The sequence below is a fragment of the Peromyscus leucopus genome, chromosome X, assembly GCF_004664715.2.
Source record: "Peromyscus leucopus breed LL Stock chromosome X, UCI_PerLeu_2.1, whole genome shotgun sequence".
NCBI lineage: Eukaryota > Metazoa > Chordata > Mammalia > Rodentia > Cricetidae > Peromyscus > Peromyscus leucopus.
In genome coordinates, this window is record NC_051083.1 from 26,015,369 (window position 1) to 26,031,727 (window position 16,359).

Genomic DNA, 16,359 nt, shown 5'->3' on the forward strand with positions numbered 1-16,359 from the left:
GTCAGCTGTAACTCCCTTGCAGGGTTGTCATCTGGATAACAGTTAATTTAAAGGAAGAATCTAGCAAGATCACTTACACTTAGTAGAAAAAACAATGAATGGTCTTCATTACTGTGCTATCCTACCCCCATTAAGCCATAAACTCTTTAAAAGTAAGGACATGTTATTCTTAATATATGTCCTATTAAGCATAGGGTATAACAGTGATTAAGGCTGGATGCAGTGACATTATACTCATTTTAATATGGTGTCTTTCATTTATTCTTTGAGAGTTTCATACATGTATATGATGTATTTTCACCATATTCAGTCCACACTCACCACCTCCAGCTTCTCCCTGGTTCTCCCCCAACACATCTCCCTCCTAACTTCATGTCTTCTTTTTCTTTTCCTTTTCTCTCTTTTTAAAAATAACCAACTGAGTCCAACTAGTACTGCCCACATGTGGTTGAGTGTAGGGCATCTACTGGAGCATGGTCAACCTATTAAGTGACTACATCCTTAGACAAAACTGACTCATGCTCGAATCATCAGCACATATACTAAAAATTGTAGTGATCCAGAGAAGATTAGCATAGCATGGACCCTGTGCAAGGATGACATGCAAATGTGTGGAACGTTCCATATTTGTTTTAAAAAGAAAATTGACTCTCTCTTCCTTAGCAACCATCAACTGTGAACAGATCCTTAGCTTTTTTGTGGTGGGGGGGCTCATATCATACTCATTTTTGAAGTACAGAAATGAGGAAATAAAAACATCATATTTTCAAGCTGTAGAAACACAGAAATTAAATAGTGGAGCCAGGACTTTTATACCAATTTCCTTGCCTGCACCTTATAGCCCTGGAGTGAAATCTCCAATGCTTTATACACTGTCTCTGCTCTCATTTTCCTATTCATGCCTGGCCCCTCCTTCCATAAGAGCATACAGCCTCCTCCCAAGAACACCCTCACCTCTCTTTCAAACTGCAGATGATTATTTGATCCAAGTTTCAGACAGGCCAGAGAACCAGGAGTCAATATCCCTAGAAATACCCTTGACAATGATGGGTGAGTGTCAGTGACTAAATGCCCTAGCCTTCTCACCTGGTAAGGGGAACCTAGAGCTTTGAACAGTGATGATGAATGAATGGGGTTAAGATCTCTATCCATCTGGGATGTGATAAGTGGAGAATTCCAGAGATGGTATTTAAAAACTTCTGACAATTGAATGGAATGATTTAGTGTCTTTTGATCTAATAATTTTAAGATTTCTATTTTATATGTCCTTTGGTCAACTGGCATATAAAATGTATACATTTATGGGGTGCCAGGTAATGTGTTGATATACGCACTATGTAATAATGTTCATCTCATGGTAGGCATATCCACCTCTTAGAGCATCCATGCTTTCTTTATAATAAAAATACTCAAAATCTTTTCTTCTAGCTTTTTGAAGTATATAGCAAAAATAAAAATAAAAATAAAATACAGAAAGGGAAAAATCAAATCTTATCATTATACATTCATGTTGCTGTGGACTAGAATATACTATAATTGGGTTGGAAGCGTAGCTTTGCTCAACTATTTGCCTGGTATATATGAGGCCCTGTACTTGTTTCCTAACACAGCAATCAAATCAATAATGGACAAACCGAAACACCAGAGTGTCTTTCTCCCAACTTAGTACCTATTAACCAACCACTCCCTTCCATTCCTTCCTCATCCCAGCCTATGGTAAGCAACACTCTACTCTCAACTTCTCTGAGATTTGAGATCGACTGTATTATATTCTCTATATGAGTGAGATCATGTAGCATTTATAGTTCTGTTATTTCCCTTAACAGAATGAGCTCCAGTTCCAGCCATGCTGTTGTAGATGGCTGCAATTTATCTTTCTTTTTTTCCCCTCGGTGGTTGAATGGTGTTCTCTTGATCCATTCAACAGTTGGTGGACACATAGGTTGTTTCCACTTCTTGCCTAGTGAGAATAGTGCTGCAGTAAACATGGGGGTACAGATATGTCTTCCCCATACAGATTTCATTTTATGTGGCTGCATGGCCAGTAATGGCTGTCTTCTGTCCTCTTTCTCTCCCTTACCACCTCCCTCCTCTCTTGGGGCAGATCTCAATCTGTAGCCCAGACTGGCCACCTGCAACTCATTATGTAGCCCATTCTGACCTCAACTCGGCAATGCTACTGCTTCAGCCTTTCAAGTGCTAAGAGTACATGTGTGAGCCTCCATGTGGAGCTTAGTAGTTTCACTCTTAGGTTTTGTTTTGTTCTCCAAAAATTCCATACTGTTTTCCATAATGGCCATAGTTACATTGCCACTGCAGTGTTCAAATATTCCCTTCTTTCTACTTCTATGGGCATTTTAATTTATTTTATTTTATTGGTATTTTGCCTGGTTGTATGCCTGTAGACCATGTGTGTGGCGGTTTCCATAGAGACCAAAATAGGGCATCAGTTGGTCTTCCTTGGAATTAGAGTTAATGATGGTTGTGAGCAGCCATATGGATGCTGGGTATTGAATCTGGGTCCTCTGGAAGAGCAGCCAGTGTTCTTAAACCCTGACTTAACTCTCCAGCATGTATGATCACTTTTTAATCAACAATTTTCTTCTAGTTGACATTTTTATTGTATTGACAAAAGTCTTATTTTAATTGAATTGGATATGCTTTAAAGATTTATTGGTGCTTACTTATATGTGAGCGAATGCTACATGTATACAGGTGCCATTCCTTGTAGTTATAGGTTTTGGAGTTGGAGTTATAGGTGGTTGTGAGCTGCGTGAAGCAGGTGCTGGGGACTTCACTTGGGACCTCTGAACAATCTCTCCAGCCCCAAGGACATTTTTTAAAACTTTTTTCAACTATTATTAAAACAATTCAAATACTTTTACAATGCCTTATTGGAGGTTAGCTCACAACTGAGCCATCGTTTCTGGTGAGGAAGGAACTATGGTTACAGGTACATAGCTTAAGTTTGGCCATATGCCACCATAAATGCTCCAATGTCTCCAGAGACCAACAGTTCATCATGGGGACTCCTGCCCAAAACTCCTTAGGAAATTGGGCACAAATGGCAGGCCCTTCTTAAAGAAAGAACATTCCAGAGTTCAGTATTGCTGCCACTGGGGCACAGTAGTATCACCTCAAAGCTGCCCCTCCACAGCAACTGCACCCACAGCTCTGGGGCCTCCAGCTGAAGCACGTGGCCCAGGGCAGCATTACGGCATCCATAGATGTGTCAGGAGCTGAAGTACTCAGTACCGTGGTCATGTCCTCTGATTCTTCCAGGTTCCACAGTTTCTTTCTCTTGTCCCTATCACAACTGCCCAGCTTCAGCCCTCTAGTAGAAATTAGAAAATTGTGGGAGACAAAAAGAACATTGTTATAAGAGGCAAGTGTGGGAAGGCCCCAAACAGCTTTAACACACAACTGCCAGGACAGGCAACACTCAGATCCAGGAGAAGCCATGAGCTGACCTCACCCAGGGAGGGCCTGCATCTAAGGGGAAATACCTGACATTCCAAACATTCCCTATACCCCTAGACAAATGTCAGCCAGGGTTCTGAAGCCTGGAAATCCCCTCACCCCAACCTCTGCTATGATAAAAAAACAACCCACCCTGCCTGGGCTCTGGGCTCTCTGCTCTCACTGCTGCATCAAGTAGAATCCAAGCTCTGACCATGAAATAAAGGCTCTTTGCTTTTACATATGGCTTTCAGTCTCTGTGATGGTCTTTTGAGGGTCCCTGTGATCTGGGTATAACATTTAAGGGCTCGTCTAGGATACCCCAAGTCCAGCAGGACCACCACCTATAGAGCCTGAAGCTGGTCAGTACGTTTTCTCTGATGCTTTCTATGTTTACTTTCATTTGGATATCCTTTTGTAAATGGACTTTTGGGATATCCTTTTGGCCTGTTGGATATGCTTTTGTAAGTGAGCCCAAAATTTGTAAGTACCTGCAGAAATTCCTTGGGACAGGTTTGGATCCCTTTGGTTGATTTGTATTTGAATTTGGTTTGTATAGATGATGCAGGTTGCTTCCACGGGATTGGCATAAGGCTGGCGTCTTCCTTTTGATTTTGTCTCCAGGCAGCAGGAAAGCTGTATTGTTGTCTTATGTGTTCGAATTTTGTTCTTTTCCTGACTTACAAAAACTGTAGACTCTTATTTTGGATTTTTGAGTTGGTCAGCTGACACTGTTTCCCTGGGAAAATTGTTTGCCTTTCTGTTGGAATGTCCTGCCTTTATGAGTGTACGAATGTGTGAAAAATGTGGCCACAAGTATGGGTGTTTTATGCCTGAGCTTGTGTATGTGTTGTGACTCTTGATAGAAACTGTACACGGACAGCCTTTGGGCCAGATGGCCAGCAGAAGGAACAGAGGGTCCCTTTGATTGAACTAGGACAGAGTAAGAGTACTCCTACCCCCCCCCATTGCTTCCTTGCTCTCTGACCCAGAGCACACACAGTGTGGTAGGTGGGGCTGCACACTGTTGTGGTGCTGCACATTAGGTCAGTGGTGGCAGGGGCAGGGACTCAGGTCACCACTGAGCAGCAGGGTGCTGGGGTGGGCTATGAGCACTTCGGTGCCGCACACAACAGGTTCCAGTCCAGGCCCCTGCACAGGGAGCCAAGGGGTGGAAACTTTGCAGTGCAGAGCAGGCAGGAGCCGGTGGGGGCCTTGTGGAGCTCAGAGCATGCCTGACCCAGGCTCACAGTGGACTCTGGACTGCTGGAGAACAGCCTCTCCTGAGTCACAGCCCAGGAGTGGCCTACAGGGGCCCTCCCCTGGAAGGTCCCGGCTGGGACATGGTGTCCCTTCTAGTCTGCTGCTCTCATGCACTTGAGAATCTGGGCTTAACAACAATCTTTTCTCCCCATGCTGCAGGCGTCCTCCCCTCCCAAGCTGATGGGTAGGGCTCCCAAGATCTGCCCTGGGGGCTGCCTGCCAAACCTGACCAAGGTTTGGTTCCAAGGGCAGAATGGAATATTACTGCCTATGGTGGCTAAGCTATGGCAGCTATGTTATAATGTTGTAGCTGGGGCTGCTTTGATCATTCAGATCCAAAAGAAATATAAGTATTTGTCAACGTTTAGAGGGACTGATTACAAATTATTATTAGTTAAAAAAAGAAGAAGAAAAAACCTGCTGCTAGTTTCAGATGCTTCATCTTGATCCAGTGTTGATGCAAAGTCAGAGTTATACATGTTGTGGTATATGTGTATATTTCTGTTCGTGTTTAAAATATTGTAGCCATAAAATATATTCTAGACTACTGAGGAGAACCCTAAGAAAGGCTTTGGTATAAGTTTTTGTGTTTAAAAAATAAGAATTAAAGCAGGCGACTGGAATAATAAAGAAAAGGAAACGAAAAGAGGAATTTGTCTGAAGTAAATGTCTGAGGAATCAAAGGAATGGACTGAAGGTACATAGAAGGTTGTAGAAGGCCAGAGGGGATGTGAACTGTGTTGTGGTTTCTCATACCTGCAAATACTGAATTTGAAATTTGACTATATTAGGTTAATTCTGGTTGGTTTTCATTTTTAAAATAGCTGATGATTCTTCACTGCAAAATGTTTATGTTAAAAATGGAGGTATATACATGTGTATGTATATGGACACAAGTGACTTGGATTTAACTATATGTGTGAATGTAAGCTAGCTTTAACTCTATTTATGTGTATATAACTTGGATTCAATTGTGTGTATGTGTGCATGTAATTATTGTTTAGAAAAACATGTTTTAAACAGCAACCACATGGCTTTTGACAGCCATCTTTTACTAAGGTTATAAAGATCTATTCAGATTAACAAAAGCTAACTTAGAGCTAAGTACTTATGTCTTTGCCAAGTGTTCAATTGCAAGCTTCTAGAGAATTTAAATATATGGCTACATGTATTTAATAAATAAGGCATTTGATAAATATTAAAGCTACACATCAATACTTTTATACACAAGACTATACCTCGCTCTGGCAGCTACACTTTGTAATTTAGGAGTCACCCAGGTGATGATCACCAGAAGCACCAGCCACAATGAAATGGAGCAGGCTGAGAGATAGAAGGCAGGCTATGTATATGCTGCCAAGGGTAGAGCCCAAAAAATGATCCAAGCCTCGAAGAAAAAGAACCAAAAGGATTGTGAATGAATCCCAGATATTGAACTTTGAGATTGTTTGCACTCTGGAGCTTGGTTTTACTTTATACAGGTTGTGGTGATGCCATGTTTTCTCCCTCTTAAAGCAAAAGAGTGCACTTTATTTTTGATATTGCAGGAAGACATTTAAGAGATCTTAACCTTTTTAAGAACAGTTTTTTAAAACATTCAAGTTTATAAGGCTATGAAACATTTATGTTTATAAAATATTCTATATATATTTGGAACTAAAATAAAAGGCTAAAAATTAGGGTAACAGCCATAAGCACCAAATACTAACCAGAAACTGAGATTTTTATTTCTTGTGATGCAGCAAGACACTGACCTAAGCAGTCTGGGAAAGGGCTTGGAACAGCTTCTGCCTCCAAGAGACTTGACCCTTTGGGAGTTAAAAAAAACTTTTTACAGAGATAGCCTAGGAACATGTGCATGTCAAATGTTTGCATTGAGATTCATAACAAGGCAAAACTGCAGTTATGAAATAACAATGAAAAACATTTTGTAATGGGTGGGTACTACAACATGGGGAACTATATTGAAAGGTCAAAGCATTGGGAAAGTTGAGAACCAGTGGCTTGAAGAATGTTTCTCCTTACTCAAGGTCTGTTCAGGTTTAAGAATGTATGTCTAGCCTCTTTGTCTTTGCTAAATATGTTAAGCTTAAGCTATTTGGATAAACTGAGTCATATAAATCTTTTATATTGATACTAAAAAGAACTTCAATTGAGAAATTGCATTTTTAAGGCTCATACTTAACAGAGATAAAACTTAATAGGATAAGTCCTTTTCCTAAGGCTTCCATTCCCTCAGGGGCTTGGAGAAAGTTCCTGCTTGCTAAAAATGGACTCACCCTCCTTATCTCTGGCAAAAGGAACTTACAGCCCTTCCATTAACATATGGCTATTTTGTTTTGGTTTCTTTACTGAACCCATATTTGATCTAGAAGAGCTTCAATTCAAAATCATTGTTTTTAAGGCTACTCATTGTAGACTGTTAAAGAACACAAGTAAATATTCATCTTATAAATAATCAAGCTCTTTAACTGCAGTCATGCTAAGTGCTGATGTAGTAACAGAAATAAGCTTTACTTAGTCCCTTGTATATATTTTAGGGTTGAGCTTAAAAAAAGTAATTAGAAACAAAGTTTGTCTATTCAAATATACCTGGACAGCCCTCCTACTTCAGAGATCTGCAGAATATGGCATTTAAAATATTGACCTAAAAGCTTATTATATCAGACATTCTCCCAGATCCTAGCAGTGACCCAAGGTCACCAAAGAAGATTATGGGGCACCACAATGTCTTCAGCTGAATTAAGGCAATGCTGACCACAGGGTGAGATGCCCCAATGCAATACCTGCCACCAGGACCCAGCCGAGACTGTGGACAAGCAGCAGGACACTGGAGAATTGATTGCAACTCCTTTATCTAGATAAAGTAATATCAGTCTTCACCATGTTCCTCTTCCACAGGAAAAACACTCCTCTTATGATCTGGTGGCTGAAATTAATAGTGTTCTGATACTTCTGCCTCCAACACTATGGAGTCCTTCCTGTGTATGGGCTGGTCCCTATAGAACCAGAAGCTGTTTGATCTGCACTCAAATTTATCCTTCTTAGATCTCTGATAGTATTGAAAGCTAGGCTAGCTATAACTTTGTCAGCTTGGCAGTATCAGACAACCAGATCCTTCCACAAGGTTATAGCCTGCTTGTTAGCTCATTTGTAAAAAAAAAATGTTCTAAGATAGGAAAGTTTAAATAAGTCATAAAGGTTTAAATATGGGTCTAAAAAAAGGTCTGAGGATATAAAAGTCTATGCAAGTTTTAAGGGTCTAAGAATGTTTTAAGATATATAAAGTCTGAGGATATGAAAGCATATAAGCTTTGAGGATCTCAAAAAATGATTTAAGATATAAATGCAAGTTGTAAAGATATAAATAAATTGTTTAAATTATGAAAAATGTTTCAGACTGCTTTCCTCTTCTATGATATAAAAGTTCAGAGCTTAACATTTAATAGAGTTCTGATAAGCTGGTAGAGAAGTGACTATTTACTGATCAGTCACAAGTTCAACATTTTAGATTTAAGTTGTCATCTAAATAGAAACTTAAAAGTACTTCTCATTAGGCCTAAGAAATCTCTGTCCAATCTATACTTGGTTCTCTGGACAGAAGAAAAACACACATACTTTTAACTCGAATTTGTAATTCTTGCTAGGACTCAAAGATATGAGTCCATTTCTGCTGTTTTATAGATACCCATAACCTGCTTTGTCTATGATATGGATTTCAATACAGCTTGGTAACACTAATGTATTTAAAACTTTTATGTTATTTTGTAAGATAAAAATTTATATAGGCCTCAGAGGATTAAAAAAGCCATAAAACTTAGATATACTTCACAGATGTCAAAAGGACTCCACATAAGTACAGCTTAAATTTTCCCCACTTGTCTATTCCTAAGGATAGTATTTTTCTCTCCCATGGTCTTGGGCCTCTTACCCTTCCCAATTACTAAGACTATGGGCCTAAAAGTTCCAAATAAGTTCATAAACTTTAACTTCTGTTCCTAGTTTAAAATTGTCTCAACAGGTCTCCACTTGACTGACATATACCTTCAAGTTTCAGTTTCTGACTACAATGCTCCAGATGACTACAAGCTCTGGACTTGCTAAAAACTGATGTGGACCAGCCCAGCCAATGTGATCATTCCCTGTCTTTACAGCCAGGTCAGATAACCACATGCTTCTGACAGATGCCCCATTGCCCAGCCTTTAACTAGCCTTTCAACCTTTGACTAGCCTTTCAGCCTTTAACTAGCCTTTCAGCCTTTTTGAGGAGGGTCCTGACAACAATGCCCCAATGTCAGCTCAAAGCATTTCTAAAAAATACATCATCCCATGTCCCCTTTCCAAAATAGGTTGAAATGGTGGGTCAAACACACACACACACACACACACACACACACACACACACACACACACAAACACCAATACCAACAACAAAAAACAAAAAAAAACAAAAAACAAACAAACAAAAAAACCTTCCTGGCATAGGGGACAAAATGGCTAACAAAATGCCCATTGACATACCAGGAAAGTAGTTTCAGAGTTGTCAGTTGATAAATTTATTAACTAAAATGGTTCTGCAATAATTTAAGACACTTGACCTTCTTTGTGCAGAATCAAAGTGGTATTATATGGCCTTAAGAAATTATTATTTCTGTATAAAACATTCAAGATTATAATCTATTGTACTCAAACATAAGAACTACAGGCCCTTAGGAATGGCAATAGATACAGCTATTGTTGACCTAGAAAAATCTTTTAGCTAATGGTTCTTAGGTCCCAATACCCTGGGCAGATAGAACTCATGATTGAGTCCTGTCATTGGTACTTATGAAGAGGGGAATGTGGGGGACACAAAACAGCTTGACCACACAACTGCCATGACAGGCTTAATGGCCCAGACACAGCTTACTGGCAGGCAACATCCAGATCCAGGAGAAGCCATGAGCTGACCCTACCCTGGAAGGGCCTATATATCCATGTGTATATGAATATCACTAATTGAACTAATAGGATTATTAATAACAGAAACAAAATAAAAATAAATAAAAAGAAGATACAGAGTTGGGAAGGAGTTTTCTTGGTGGAAGGTACTATGGGAAGTTGGTGGGAGGTAGTGGTGAATGGATATGATCAATATACTTTGTATAAATGGATGTAACTTTCAAATAATAGAAAACACCATTTAAAAGAGAAGTCCACACTTCAGAGCCCATCATTAAGAAACTCTAGAAAATTAAAAGATACCAGTAGTGATGGCCAGTGAGTCTATGTTTTCCTGAAGCTGCAGAGCAGAGAGGATGAGAAGAAACTGGCAAGATGCATGCTATTATGGTCTAAAGGCCCCCCAGAGGGAACTATTACTATGTCTTACAGTCTCCCAGCAGGGAATTACTTTCCATGAGAACACACTGGCTCTGAAAGAGTCATCTTAAATACTCCTTGCTAAACAGCTGTGCAGGCTAGTTTTAGGTCAACTTGACACAAGCTAGGGTCATTTGGGAAGAGGGATTCTCAACTGAGAATGTGCCAATATATGATTGGTCTGTAGGAAACACTGTAGCAAGATTGTAGGATATTTTCATAATGAGTGATTAATGCGATAGGGTCCATCCCACTAGGTGGTGGTTCTGGGTGCTATAAAAAGCAGTCTGAGCAGGCCAGGAAGGAGCAAGCCAGTAAGCAAACCTCCTCCATGTTCTCTGTTTCAGTTCCTGTCTCCAGGTTCCTACTCTGTATGAGTTCCTGCCCTGATTTGCCTCAGCAATGTACTGTGCTATGGAGCTTTAGGCTGAAATATAACTTTTCCTCCCCAATTTGTTAATAGTCATGTTTTTTTTTATCATAGCAGTAGAAACCTTAACTAGGACAGAAATTGATACCAGGAATTGGGTATTTCTTGACAATGCTTTTGGGGGGGATTATTGAAGGACTTTGGAACTTTGGTCTAGAAAAGCCATTGAAGGTTTGGAGCTTAACTAGCTATTGGGAGAACTTATGAGATAATGCTTAGAGCATTGAAGACTGAAGATGCTGGAGGCCTGCCTGACTTTTGAAATTTCAGTGGGAAGTTTAGAGTCCCTTAAAGACTCTAGCAGGGCTGTTGAAATGATAGTTTCAATAAAGAATCTGTGTTCCTGGTCAGCTGGAGTTGAAGAACTGGCTGTGATTAACAAGAGACCTGAACCACTGGAGTGAAACTTTTGCTTTGCTGAGACAATTGATGCTAACTAGCTGGAGCTAAAAAGTTACCAATGATTAAAAAGCGACTTGCTGTAAGACAAATTGCTAAACTGTCTTATTAATAAAAAAAAAAAAAAAAAAAAAAAAAAAACCCGGAGCCAGATATTGGGGTGAAAGCTGAAAGATCAGAGGAATAGAATAAGCCACAGCCACAAGTTCTTACCCTAGGAAATCCTTAGCCCAAGACACGTACTTCCTGTATACTCATGCCTACATTCTTTCTGTTCCTGCCGTCTTACTTCCTCTCTCCGTCCAGCTACATCATTTTCTTTTTCTCCTCAGCTCTATCACCTCCTATCTGTCTATACCAATCTCCAGACCTCTATGCTTAACAAGCACTGAGACTAAAGGCATGTGCTACTACACCTGACTGTGTTCCTAGTGTGGCCTTTAACTCATAGAGATCCAGATGAATCTCTACCTCCCAGAATGCTAGGATTAAGGGCATGTGCTATCACTGTCTGACTTCTATGTTTAATATAGTGGCTGGTATTGGTGAAATTATTAAGGCCACTCCACGTAGTTAAAAGGAAGATTTATTTAGTGGGTAACTTACAAATGAAGGGATAAGTCGGTCGCGGGGTCTGGGGAAGGTGTATCACAGTCCAGCGGTGTTCTCTGGAACTCTGTTCGGTCAACCTCCATCATCTAGGGTCCAGGAACAGAGAGAGCACTGGCCCATCTCAATCTCGGGTCTCCAGGGTCCTCCCTTGGCCCCGCCTTGTAGGCGTGACAGTTGCCGAAGCCTTAATGGGGGTTGGAACTTCCAGATCAAAGCTGGAATGGCTACCCACTACTGGCTGGCTTTTTCCTGTGATCCTCAGATAAGCTTTACTAGGGTGCACAAATAAAATATCATCACAACTAGCCTCACTGTGAACCATAAATCTTGGAGTGTTTGCTCAGGATCAGTATATAGAAGTTGTAGTTCAGTGGGAGCTGAGGCTGCATCTCATGCTGCAGCTATACTTGGGAATGTAAGAATCACGCTAGTAGTACTGGTTTTGAAGGCACAAATGAGTCATGGAGAGCAGCTGAGGCTTGGCATTGTGTGGCAGGGCTGAAGTCCCTTGAAGAGAAGTCAGGAAAGGCTATTAAAGTGCAGACAAATTACAGCAGAAGACCCCAGCATTTGGAGATGCCAGTACTATCAGGTGGCCACCAAGGACAACAGTAGCTATGGAATGGGGTGTCTCAGTCTTAGAGATAAGCTGTGTGTATTGCAGAGATCAGAGCTAGTAAAGTGGCCTAAGCCTTTGGATGAACTTGAAAGACTTCATTTCATTTGCTTGTGCCCTTATTATTTCCACACAGAATAAGAAAGTTGTTGGTTTTGTTGTTGTTGTTTTATAGGAGCCCACAGTTGAAAGACTTTAAATCTTTGAGAGACATTTTGGTATTTTGAGGAAACTTTGGACTTTAAAAGAGACTTTAGATATTTTAAAGGAACTGAACTTTTAAAGTATTGAAATTTGGAAGACTGTCGAACTTATAGAGCTATACTATATTTCATATTGTAATATTAATATTAGCATACCATCATGGGGAAAATGATAAAGAAAGGGTTGTAGATGAATAGTTTTGTGAGTGTGGATTTGGATTAACTTGACTAGAGGTCAATTGGGCTGGCCAGTTTATGTCAAGTTGATATAAGCTAGAGTCATTTCAGAAGAGGGATTTTTTTTTAGGGTTTCAAAATTTATATTCCTTTTTGCTATTTAAAAAAATTAAATTTAACTATGTTTTGAACATATTTTTCCCTTCCACAAAGTCCTTCCAGATCCCCTCCTCCCCCTCCCTACTCATCCAACTTTAGGTTATTCCTCAAAAAAACAACAAAACAAAACAAAACCCCAATATGACATCATCCTCCAAAAACAAGAAAGCAAATACCCCTCCAAGAGATCCCATCAAACTATAACCAAATAAAAGCACACACGAAAAGACTGTGGAGTCCAATTAGATCTTTTTCAACTACTCCTGAACATGAGGCCTGTCCTGGAGCGGTTGACATATGCAGTGTCACTCTGTTGGAGAAAAATGATTTTTGCATCTCCCAGCAGGTATAAGTGACAGTTCCATTGTTGAGTTTTACCCTAGTGGCATAATTTTCTCTTCCTTTTTCTTTCTTTCTTTCTTCCTTTCTTCCTTCCTTCCTTCCTTTCTTTCTTTCTTTCTTTCTTTCTTTCTTTCTTTCTTTCTTTCTCTCTCTCTTCCTTCCTTCCTTCCTTCCTTCCTTTTTTTCTCTCTTTCCTCTCTCTTTCATTTAAAAAAAATATATATAACAAAATAAAACATAAAAACAACGGACAAGACAAATCAGCAGAAGGAAAAGAGCCCAAGGGAAGAGGGACCATCCATCCATTGAGAAAACTCCTTCATATGATTGATATGTAGGTGAGATTGTAGTATATTTTCTTAATTAGGGATTGGTATAGGAGGGCCCAGTCCATTGTAGGTATTGCCTTCCTCTGGGCTGGTGGTCTAGGGTGCTATAGGAAAGCAGACTGAGCAGGCAAGAGCAAGCCTGCCAGCAGCACTCCTCTATGGACTCTGCATCAGCTCCTGGCTCCAGGTTCCTGCCCTGTTTGAGTTCCTGCCTTGAGTTTCCTGAGCAATGTACTATGCTGTGGAACTGTAAGCTGAAATAATCTCATTCCTCCCCAGGATGTTTATAGTCATAGTATTTTATTCCAGCAGTTATAACACACTGGATTCGTCTTCCACTGGTAACTCCATCCTTCCTTTCTCATTTCCTCTCCATCACTCCACTTGTGTTTGTGTTTTGACATCACCAGGAATCCTAACAAGCAGCAAAGAGGCCCTTATCAGAGGACTTTTCATCTGTCTTTAGAGATAAGAAACATTGGTAAATATATAAAGTAAGGATATTTGGTAGGGCGGGTGTATAGCTTAAAACTCCCTGTAGACAATGTCCCCAGCTTTATGACCTGTACTACAAGCAGACCATGCACACCAGACCTTGCACACTGCCCTGCCAATCACCAGATCTGATAATGATTAGGCTAATCAATGCTATACTTCTTACAGCTTGAAATCACCATTTTCCTGGGGCGTTACTGGTTTCTTTTAGTAAGCTGTTATTTTGGGCTCTCTTGAGGCATTTAACTAGACTTTGTTACAAAGTGAAATGCAACAAACACTGGGAGGAGGTAGGGGTCCACTATATTCAATGCTGAGGCTGATACTGCTATATTTCAATTTTGATTCTTTTTTGTACTCATTATACTATCATTAATAATTTTGGAACCTATATTTGGACATTGGAATGTGTGTAATAGAGTAGCACAGGTTGGCAATAAACTTATTTTGGAGCTATATTGTCTTCAAGGAGAAGAAAAACATTCTGGAAAACATAAAAAAAAAAATCATGTTACTTGGTAGGGAAGATAGACGCTTCAAAAAACTCCTAAGGTCAATGTTATTTGTGGCCTGGCAGATCACAACCTCCCAGACCATGTTCCACCTAAAATATCTTATTGAAAAAGTCTAATCAGTGCTGCAGTTTTAAGTTCAAATTACCTCTGTTTTCCCTGGAATTGTACTGGCATTTTTAATAGGATGATATCTTGGGCTCCGCTGAGGCCTTTAAGTGGACTATGTCACAAAGTGTGATGCAACAAACACTTCAAGGAGGTAAGGGTCCACAGTGTCTGAGGACTGGTACTGCTGTCCACACACCTCACATCATGTAGTATCTCCTACCTGAACCCAGAAACCATTCCCCCAACCCTAGTCCCTGCCAAATACACATGGAAACATCAGCCCTTTCTGCTCCCACATCCTGCCCCATGAAATAAATCATCAGGAGCATGTTCATCCCTGTGGGTGCCAACATTGCAGATCCTTCAGCATCAGCTTACATGTATACCTGTTGTCAGGCTCCCAGACCTGTAGAAACCAATGTCCCTCTCTTACCAGACCATCTCCCCACCCTTCTTCCCAAGAGCCCACCACAGACCACAGGGAAACTCAACTGCTGACATCTGATTGCTTTTATTTTCAGTACCATAAGAGGGCTCTGTGGTAATGGTCAAGGTAACTGTCAATGTCCATGACTGGACATGACTCAGCACTAAGATCTCTTGACCATGCTGAGACCCTCAGCAGGTCTAGTCACTAGTGGAGACGCTAGTGCTCGGTGTGACCTCTTCTTCTTGCTCGGGAGCACTGGTAGACGGCTCCACGTTGAGCTGATTGGAGTCCTCAGGTGAGGGCTTTCTCCCATCTCTCGCAAAGGTTCTCAGAATCTTCCTGGAGGGTTTTCTCCTTCGCCTCCTAGGGCGCCGCCGGCGTCTGGTTCGCCGCAGAACAGTCTTTTGCACCTGCAAGGACGGCAGAGTGAGGAAACAGGGTCTTTGGTATGGGAGAGGATGGTAAGGTATTATGAGGCAAAGGTGTGGGTTGAGGAGGAAATGCGTGCCAGGCCAGGGAAAGACAAGATTCCCAGGGGAAGGGAAACTGATCAAGGAAGAAGAAAGGGTACTTAGCTCTGGTCCTCTCACCCTTGCAAATCTTCTTGAAACTGGCTGACCTGCGGCTTTGTCACCTGCAGGGAGACTGGCTTGGCAGGGAGTCGGGGCATTCGGTTGCTGGTTCTCTGAGGTTGAGGAGTTGAAATCTTTGCTAGGCTCCCCGGCGTCTTCACTCACCTCCATAACGGAGCCTTCCAGAGGTCTGACCCAGATCTCTCAGCACCCTACTGATATAGCCCTCAGAACAATGCAGGGCCACGCCCTTCAATCCTGATTGGTCAGCACAGCCTTGCCAGCTGTCTGACTTCATAAAGCACTGCCTCTGACCGCTCTGGACAGGGTTGAGGGGTGTCTTCAAGAGAAGGCAGGATGTACCTGAGAAATCAGAAAGTACCACCTTGATACCTCGGGGGAGGGGGACTATGGTGGTAAAGGAAAGAGAGTCTGTGAGGAGACAGGAGGCTCTTGGTGAGCTTCTCCAAGAGCTATTTCCCAAACCACCTTTCTTTCATGTAGTCAATCCTAATTACAGTGTAAAATGTGGCAGAAAGCCTCCTCCAAACTCGTCCCCATGTCACCCCTACTCCATGGATTAATGGATTATTCTGTTTTGTCTTTCCCTTATCCCTTAACTAGTATTTGGATGTTATTCCGAAAATATTTCCAAAAGTTATTTGACAGTATTTTAGACTCATTGGTAGGTGAATCACCTACAAAACACCAAAAAAAAAAAAAAAATTCCCATGAAAAACATCTCCTTATTCATTAAAACTTTCCACAGTGAAATAATCCCCCACAGTACAATCAGAAAGAAGTAAAAGAAGCTTTTTTTTGGGGGGGGGTTGTTTGTCACTCTGTAACACAGAATCTGAAGAGACATTCTATTAAATGTCAAGAAAAT

The 16,359-nt window shown here is 40.9% G+C and overlaps 1 pseudogene; it reads left to right on the top strand.

The window, feature by feature from the left end:
• The first annotated feature begins 518 nt into the window (after window positions 1-518).
• LOC114704641 lies at window positions 519-631 on the top strand (annotated as a pseudogene).
• The last annotated feature ends 15,728 nt before the right edge of the window (window positions 632-16,359 follow it).